The sequence below is a fragment of the Triticum dicoccoides genome, chromosome 5B (assembly GCF_002162155.2).
Source record: "Triticum dicoccoides isolate Atlit2015 ecotype Zavitan chromosome 5B, WEW_v2.0, whole genome shotgun sequence".
NCBI lineage: Eukaryota > Viridiplantae > Streptophyta > Magnoliopsida > Poales > Poaceae > Triticum > Triticum dicoccoides.
Genome location: NC_041389.1, coordinates 117,521,667 through 117,531,154, shown reverse-complemented (window position 1 = coordinate 117,531,154; position 9,488 = coordinate 117,521,667). Strand labels below are relative to the sequence as shown.

Sequence of the window (9,488 nt, the reverse complement as noted above, 5' to 3'; positions counted from 1 at the left end):
GGCTTTAGTTGCAACACTTTAGTGCCGGTTCTGGAACCGGCACTAAAGACCCTTACGAACCGGGATTATAGCCCGATTCTACACTAGTGTCTCTTTATGCGGACGACGCGGCTGCGTTCATGGCTCCGATCAAGAAAAAGATGTTGATAATCTTGCGATGCTTTGGGGAGGTCACGGACCTTTGCACCAACTTTTTTTTGATAGAAGACTGTAAGGGAACCCCCTACAGTATAATTGGTGCAACAAACCCAAATTACAAGTACTATGCCTAGAACCTGGGTGGGTGGGAAGGTATCAGCTCCTTCCCACCATTAGGCTACGCCTTAGTCTGCCCTTTACACCAACTTCCACAAGAGTTCAATGGTTCCCACTCGTTGCAATCATCTTGACTTTGATCATATAACCCAAAGTTTCCCAACAACTAGGGCTTCCTTCCCTTTGCGGTACTTGGGACTTCATCTCTTAGTTTGGCAATTGAAGTTGTTGGATCTACATTTTTTTATGGACAAGGTTGCAAGCAAGTTGACAACTTATGAGGGCCAAACATCAACACCATTCGACACATGGCTCTTATCAAGTTTGTGATCACTTCCCAAGTGGTCTATTTCATCACATCGTTGGACATCCCGCCAAGCACCCTTCTTAATGTAAACAAACTTGAGAGAGCTTTCCTATGGTCCGACTCGGACAACATGACGGGAAAAAAAATGCAAGCTGAATTGAGAGATTGTTTGTCGGCCACTTGACTATGGGGGCTTGGGGTTCTCAACACTAACAAGTTTGCGCGTGCTCTTTGTTTGCGGTGGCTTTGGTATGAATGGAAGGAGCCTACCAAGATGTGGGTGGGGGATAGGAAACCCGTGTGATGAGGAGGACCTCAATTTTTTCTATGCATCCACCACCATCACTGTTGATAATGGCGCGGAGACCCCTTTTTGGGATTCACCTTGGCTCCTTGGGTGCAAGCCTAAAGACATTGCCATGCTCATCCACAAAGCTTCCTCATCAAAAGAATTGGAAGGTGCGGGAGGCCTCAAGCACAATGTGTGGATTCTCAAGATCAAACCCTCCACCACCGTTTCCATTGAGCATATCACACAATTTTTCACCCTTTGGATGCTCTTGCATGAGGTGCATCTTGACAAGCTCGCTAAGGATGACATGATGTGGAAACATACGGTTAGTGGGCACTACGCGATGGCCTCCCCCTACGAGGCGCAATTCCTAGGGATGGTGCACTCATCCATGGACCAAATGGTTTGGAAGGCTTGATCTCCCTCCAAAAGTCAAGTTCTTTGCTTGGTTGGTACTTCAAGATAAAATTTGGACCGCCCATAGATTAACCAAGCGTGGGTGGCCAAATTGCGGTATTTACCTACTTTGCATGTCGCTAGACTCTAAGGCCTTGGTTCTTGGTCATCGAAAAACTTCACATCTTTGGGTTGGTCACTTCTACTTGGCCCTTCATGGACTGGTCGAGGCTTGGTGGGCAAGTACCCGCCGACGGTATGCCAAACCGACAAGCAAGGTGTTTCCAGTCTGCTGTCTCAAATAGGGTGTGAAGTGTCCTTTAGGTTTCGGCTGGTAGAGCAGAGGAATGAAAATACTCTTTCGTTTCATGCATGGTACTCTAAGTCCCAACTGCGCTAGCTTAGTGGTTCAATTCAACAACAGAACGAACAATCCTCCCTCACCATGCTTATCTTGTGGACAATTTGGAATGAACGAAACACAAGAGTTTTCAGGCTTAAAAGCACTCCACCGACAATCTTGCTTACCATTATCTCGACCGAACCCAACCTTTGGGTCATTGTCGGAGTAAACAATTGGGGTGAATAATTTTGCGAGAGTAATAATGTGTTCTTTGTACTTGTAACAAACCCTATTCTCTATTATTTACCTCAGTTAAAAATCAGTTTTTTTAGATAAAAAAAAATCAGCTGCTCCCCCGTTCTTAAATATAAGCCCATTTTTGACATTTCAACATCTAGAAACAAGAAACCAAGGGAAAACCGAGCGTTTTTAGAGCTCAGTGTCTGCTGGCCGTCGGATCGTTTCTCTGATGCAATCTGGGCCGTCCGATCTCGCGCCCGGATGACCTCAGCCGTCGAATATTTACCTGATTGACGTGAGCCGTCCGATATTTCTCGCTATGAGCAGCGCTACTCTCGCCCGTGCCACCGCCTGTAGTTCTCGTGCCCCTTCAAGGGCATTTTTGTAATTTCGCACACAGTTATATAAAACAGGAGCACGCCCGTGGAGAGAACCCTAGACCCGCACCCGCACTCGCTCCTCCTCCATCCCTCCCGTGACCACACGCCGCCGCCATCTCCTTCATCCATCGGTCGCCGCCTTCGCCTACTCCTCCTCCACTCCCACTCCCGGCAGGGCAACACCCCGAGAACCTCCCCTTGACCCGCCTCTTCCTCCCATCCAGCTAGATTCGCGGAGCAAGGCCTCTCACGCTCGCTCGCCACCCTCAGCTGTGGCTAGGGGTTTGGGTTGGGCATCGCCTTCGTCGCCGGTGGACTCCGGCGACTCCTCTCCGTCTCCTTCCTCGCCCCCACGTGCAGCTCCGCTTCCCGATGGCCATGGCGCGTGCTTGGCCTCCCGGCGCCAAGAACCATCCCAGGCCTCGTTGCATCTCCGGCTCTAGTGAGGCGTTCCTGGGCGACCAGGTACACTTCTCTCTCCCTCCCGTCCCTCTCCCAATGCCAGCCACCACACGAGCTCACCTTAGCCTCCTCTTCATCCACTCCTCCATGATGCTCGATAGAGGGAGCACGGGCGGCTTCAACGGGAGGAGCACCAGGCCAACCCTCAGCGGTTGGCGCCACCGGATGGCGGCGGCCACCTTCTTCTTCCGGCCGCACCACACCACAGGTGGAGGCGTTCCTCTTGCTCTTCCTCATGGTGGCATGGCAGCACCACCGTCAATGTCGAGCATGGGTAGGAGAACGATGCGGCCGTCCACAGGTTGGTCTCTCTTTGTAGCTACAGATTTACTATTCGCTGGTCAAAATCGCTGGTAGTGCTACACGAGTGCTATAAACGTTCGTAGTATGTGTATTAACAGATTTGCTATTGGCTTGATCGAACTTTGGTTGTATAATAAGCCTCGTGTTAATGTGTACAAGTGTCAGCCAATGTTGTTTCTTTTCCTTTAGAATGAAAACATACTAAAGCATCCAGTTTATTCCTACTGAATTACTTTTGACCTATGATAGAAAAACATGTGTGTTATTGACCTTTCAGATATTACACTGAAAGTGGCTTCCCATGCCCACACCTGAGGAACAACTTCCCGAGGACAATCAACAAAGATTTTGACGAGGTAGTACATGTTTTTCCTTGTCATTTTGTTGTATGATACTCTGAACAAGAAGTGCAACATCTTTACTTTGGCTATGTGATCCCATATGCATGCAGGAAATTGTAGAGAGTTCCAAAGCTAGGAGAAAAATGGCAGCTGAAGCAATTGAGATTCTGACAGATGCTTACCAGTCCCCCGCTTATTCAGTGAAAACAATGGACCGGATAGCTAAGATGAAAGGGGTAGTAAGTTGCTTACAAGCCCCATTTATTTTTTTCTCGAGAGTAAAGATTGTATTGTTTTGGCTGTACCAAAATGTTTGGTTACAAAGAAGGGACTACCCAAATGCGGACAAATCTGTATATACCAACTGCAAAATAATTACTGGGGCAAATTCAGTCGGTGAAGTACTCCCTCTAGCTCACGAAAAAGTGGTGTCTTTTACACGGCCTTCAAAATGTAACTTTGGCAACTTGTTTTTGTTGTGGTATAATATGTACATATAATACCCAGTAAAATTATAACATGTTGGAAATATTTTCTGAGAAACGCATATCATTTTGGATCTGAATATTCAAAACATACTAGCCGTCAAAGTTTTCGAAGTTCAGCTCCTAAAGAATCTCCATTATGAACTGGAGGGAACAACATGTTAATTCAGCATCTGTACAACATGTCATTTTTCATTTGAATGAACCGGCAACAAACTTCTCGCCGTGGAGTATACGGTGCTGGCCTAGCGATGTTTACACATTCAAAATCAAATTATTGTTCTAGTATTATTGAGCTATGTTCCAGGGTGGAACTCTATTTAGGAAGAGGGCACAAGCGAGCTTCTCAACAAAGCTCTTTGTACTCAATAGAAGGTCATTTGTGAATATGCACAGGGACATAGGATACTACTGGATGCGCTTGGGTGTTTACCTAGGCATTGGCATTTGTCTTGGCACCATATTCTACCAAGTTGGCCACAGTTACAGTTCCATGCAGGTGAATTGTAGAAGACATGATTCATTAGGCAACATAAATAATTTATATGTCAACAGAATTGATCTGTTCCCTTGATTTTTCAGTCTAGATGTGAAGTAATAATGTATACGACGACACTTCTTACCTTCATGGCCATTGAAGGATTCCCTTCTTTTGTAGAGGACGTAAAGGTTGCTTTCTCCCTGCCATCAGACTAACATTTTCACAAGAGCACTTATATGTCCATGCTTTCATTGTATATTGAAAGGCTGAAATAAATAAAAGTTTGTCTGCACACTTTGTTTCTAGGTATTCAGACGGGAGAGGCCAAGTGGCCATTACGGCGTGGCAGAGTTTGTGATCTCAAACACATTGTCAGCCACTCCATACCTGGCCGTCATCGCTGTGATCCCTGGCGCAATGCTGTACTACCTTACCGGGCTAATGAAAGGACGTGACCGCTTCACCTACTTCATCGTCAACCTGTGCATGTGCACACTGCTGGTGGAGAGCATGATGATGATCATCGCTGTCGTCGTCCCAGACTTCCTGATGGGGATCATCGTCGAGGCCGGGGTGCAAGGGGTGATGATGCTCAATGGATTTTGTTTTCGTTGTTGATCCTAATTTAGATAACACCAAAGGAACAAATCAAGTGAGCTGCAACCAAAACTACCCAACAAGGTGTGGCCTTTTGCACTGCGAGTTTTATATTGTTATTGCGTTCATGTTTATGGTCAGGTTTGTAGAAAACCTTTCTCGATTCTTGCTTTACCATGGAGGTTGTCTACAAGGATTCAGAAGACGACAATTTGCTTCCACTGCATTTGGAAGCAGCTGCTGGGAGCATGGAAACCATTGTAAGAACATAAAGTTGAAGCTTAGAAAGATGGAAGGAGGTCTGAATCTTCTCATTTCAATTCCAACTTTTGTTATTAGCTGCTGTCTTACCATCAATTACAATTACAGTGGGTGGGGCTGGTCGCCTTGAATCTGCGAGATGCCTTCGCACCGGCGTGACGCTGGTAAGGTGGGTCTTGCCTATTGATTCTTGCCGCTGGATGTGCTCCTTCATGAAAAGAAGTATAAAATGCTACTTTTGCCATCTTAAAACGGCGCAAACTAATTCTACCAGTTTAAGCCATTTAAAATATCACCAAAGTTGTCCAGTGTTTTTTTATTCAGCTCCAGCGTGTGATAAATGTGTAGTTGTGTTAGAGTACGTAATGGGCCTAGTGGGCTCATTAGTCTTAGGGTTAATTAGAGATAAGGGTCGCTTGCTTAGGGGTCAAGTAAGCCTTGCTTGGGAGTCAAGTAAACCTCTCTATATAAAGAGAGGAGATGTATCAATCTAATCAAGCAAGAATTAAGAAGGAAATCCCTTCCCTCTTGCCCGGCCGTGGGCAAAAAGGCACTCGGCCGGCCCTCTCGCGCCCTCCTTCTAGCAGCGCCATAACTATTTGGTATCAGCTAGCTTTGTTTCGATCATGTCTTCACCGCCGCCAAGCCCGTCTCTTCCTCTGCCGGTCACCTTGTCGCCTCCGGCGACCACCACGACCGTCGCCCCGCTCCTGCCCGCGTCGGGATCCTTCGTCGCGCCCGCCCCCGCCGTCCTCACCTGGGAGGAGGTGTCCGGGGTGCTGCGGGACCTAACCCAGACGGTCCAGGAGATCCACCTGTTCTTGGCCGGGTCATACAGGCCGCACCCGGCTGCGCCGCCCAACGCCGCCCCCGCACCGCCGTGGCTGCCGTGGCAGACGCTGCACCAGGCGGCCTTCGACGCGCTCGCCGGACCGCTGCAGCTGCCATCCATCGCCACCATCGTCCAGCCCTGGCTGCAGTGGCAGCCGCCGCGCCTGGCGCTCTGCCGCAGCAGCCGCTGCCGCTGCCCGACGCGGCACCGCAGCAGCCGCTGCAGCAGCCATCGCCGGTCAGCTCCGCCGCCCAGTATGGGATGCCCTACGACGGGAGTGCGACGACCTCGTTCCCATCAACGCCGCCGCCATCCCAGGGCGTCCACATCCAGCAAATCAAGTCCCCGCCGTCGCCGTCACCACTTCTGTCTTGGATCGCTACCCTCCAAGTGTCGGCGGCGGTGAGGCTGCAGGCTGCTGCGCGCGGCCTCCTAGCGCGTCGGCGTGTGCGGGAGATGCGTGGTCTGCAGCTGCCGCTCCTCCAAGTTGCCCTTCGCTGCGCAAAGGACCTCGATCTCGTCCGCTGCGTCGGGGATCTTGGGCATGCGGTTTCCCCCATGGGCGACGGACATGCTATTTTCCCCGTGGGCAGCGACCTCAAAGTCTGCGACATCGGCGGTTGGGGGGGCGCACCCCTCCTCATCATTCTCCATTGCAAGCCCTCCACTCTTCCCTGTGCGGTGCAAACCAACAGCCGTCCGGCAGGGAGAAGGCATGGTGTCACCGACAGCAGCGCACCGCGTAGCACCACTGCATTCCGCCACCGGCCGCCGCGAGGGTGCCTCTGCTGGTCACTCTTGCGACCACTTCTAGGTGGTCATACACATGCACTCCTTTTGTCCAGGTGGTGTCCATGGGATCCAGGTGGCTGTACACGTGCACGTCCGACGTGCGGATGGTGTCCACTTTTTGTTAAGGGGTCCAAAATAAAGCGTCCCAGTCCATTTCAGGTTGAGAATAATAAAACAAGCCGATGTGTAAAAGGCTTGTTTTTAGGTGTTAGGTTTGTGTTGCGTCGAGTCATGGTTATAAGTTGGTTAGGTTGCAGCTCGAGGACAAGCTGCATGTCCAGGTGGGGTGTAGTGTTAGAGTACGTAATGGGCCTAGTGGGCCCATTAGTCTTAGGGTTAATTAGAGATAAGGGTCGCTTGCTTAGGGGTCAAGTAAGCCTTGCTTGGTAGTCAAGTAAACTTCTCTATATAAAGGGAGGAGATGTATCAATCTAATCAAGTAAGAATTAAGAAGGAAATCCCTTCCCTCTTGCCCGGCCGTGGGCAAAAAGGCCCTCGGCTAGCCCTCTCGCGCCCTCCTTCTAGCAGCGCCATAACAAGTTGATGGTGTATCTCTTGGATGGTTTCTACCACTAAAACTTTGTGATTTCTTCCCCTTCGTAGTTGATTTAGTTCAATCAAAAACAGTCAGTCACTTAACTATCAATTTGACCCTAGCGAGTTTGGATTCTGCCTTTCCAGGACAAGAACTGTAGTTATTTACTGTCCTGTAATATTGTGTGTCATCAAATTTATTCATTTAAATTTTGAATAGGGGAACTATAAGAATGCAGATTAAAAAGAGTTGTTCATCTTTTGCCAGCAGGTGCATGTTGTGACTATTGCGGCGGAGTGCCGAGTGCTGAAATATGCATTCGACGTCCGTTTTTGATTTTGTTTCAGTTTACTGGAATTTTTTCTTTCATGAACTAAAATATAGGAGCATGCACCAGAAGCTTGGTATGGTTCAAAATATTGTGATAAACTTTGATCCATAGATACATACAGATAGAATAACTGGTTGCAGTTTGTCATCATTGTTTTGAATCTAGCTCTTGTACTTCTGTTTTCTATAATGAATATTCAATTTCTACAGTTTATGGTATGCACCCTTTTCGTAAAGGAACACCTATTTATTTTCGTTTGTCTAAAAACCATATGTAACTAGAAAAATATTTAGATCCCATATCTATTTGTGTATATGCATGATTAGTTATTTAGGTGTATACTTCTTTAACCTTATTGGCTTTTAAAGAGGTTATTAATGTTGGTTAGCCCACCGCTTCTGCGGGCAACGCGTGGCGCTTTCCTATCTATATAGGTTATGTGTTTACTGGAATAACGAAGTCACTAGCTATATATTGTATGATCCAGATATGTATTTCTTGATGTGCTAAAGATGTCCATTGCATTGTAAGGTGCTGACTAGGCGAACAAAAAGGGTTTGAAAGGCCCCATAGTTGTCAAACAAAGGTGTATTCAGGTCCAAAGCTTCCAGAGCTATGATATAAATGTGGTTGGTAATTGGTAATGGAATACTTACAAGTCATATATCACTTACTGCGTGAAGTACATAAATTCGTAGGCATATACAGATAGAAAGAATATATGTTACAATTACTACTATGTACTGATCAGGGTGTGTAGTTCTGGTCAGATCTATACCATACAACTTCTCATGGAAAACACTTATCGACTATCGAAAAAATTGAATTGAGCATTTTTCATATTATGTGAAGTTAGGCCCATCCATTATTATTGTCTTGTGGTTCGTTTATTGCTCTGTATTGCCAGCATACTCTAAAATGTTTGATACATGCTTTGCAGATGTTGTTTGCGGAGAGGTTTAATCGTTTCAACCGATTCAAATGCAAAAGGGAGGTACACTCCCTCCTGATGTTGATGTTAAATAAACTATTGAATGTTGGACTATAAAATAATGGGATCAAAATTAGGAGATCTATAAAAATGTAGTTTCGCTCAAAGATGGGATCAAACTTAGAACCTTATATATTAGTTCCATGACATGCTCAAAGGGATGTATGAACCAAACCATTAATATTACATGTGATTACTCCTCCCTGTGTCTTCCTTTGATCCTTTCATCTGTCTGCTGCCCTTATACCTTTGCATTCATTGGATCTATTGAATAGTGTACTACCAGGTTGGCTAGAGGTGGGTGAAGGAAATATGCCCTAGAGGCAATAATAAAGTTATTATTTATTTCCTTATTTCATGATAAATGTTTATTATTCATGCTAGAATTGTATTAACCGGAAACATAATACATGTGTGAATACATAGACAAACATAGTGTCACTAGTATGCCTATACTTGACTAGCTTGTTAATCAAAGATGGCTAAGTTTCCTAACCATAGACATGAGTTGTCATGTGATTAATGGGATCACATCATTAGGAGAATGATGTGATTGACTTGACCCATTCCGTTAGCTTAGCACTTGATCGTTTAGTATGTTGCTATTGCTTTCTTCATGACTTATACATGTTCCTATGACTATGAGATTATACACCTCCCGTTTACCGGAGGAACACTTTGTGTGCTACCAGACGTCACAACATAACTGGGTGATTATAAAGGTGCTCTACAGGTGTCTCCCAAGGTACTTGTTGGGTTGGCGTATTTCGAGATTAGGATTTGTCACTTCGATTGTCGGAGAGGTATCTCTGGGCCCACTCGGTAATGCACATCACTATAAGCCTTGCAAGCATTGTAACTAAT

The 9,488-nt window shown here is 46.6% G+C and overlaps 1 long non-coding RNA gene across 2 annotated transcripts; it reads left to right on the top strand.

Annotated features, from left to right (window-relative positions):
• Positions 1–2,280: 2,280 nt before the first annotated feature.
• Positions 2,281–8,854, top strand: LOC119307717. 2 transcript variants are annotated; one of them, XR_005149501.1, is made up of 9 exons: positions 2,281–2,678; positions 2,777–2,976; positions 3,256–3,334; positions 3,430–4,303; positions 4,387–4,473; positions 4,592–4,966; positions 5,077–5,181; positions 5,252–5,312; positions 8,574–8,853. It is a non-coding gene; the product is annotated as an uncharacterized LOC119307717 (long non-coding RNA). The 2 variants fall into 2 exon arrangements; XR_005149502.1 differs by having other exon boundaries at positions 4,592–5,181; positions 5,252–5,307; positions 8,574–8,854.
• Positions 8,855–9,488: the final 634 nt, after the last annotated feature.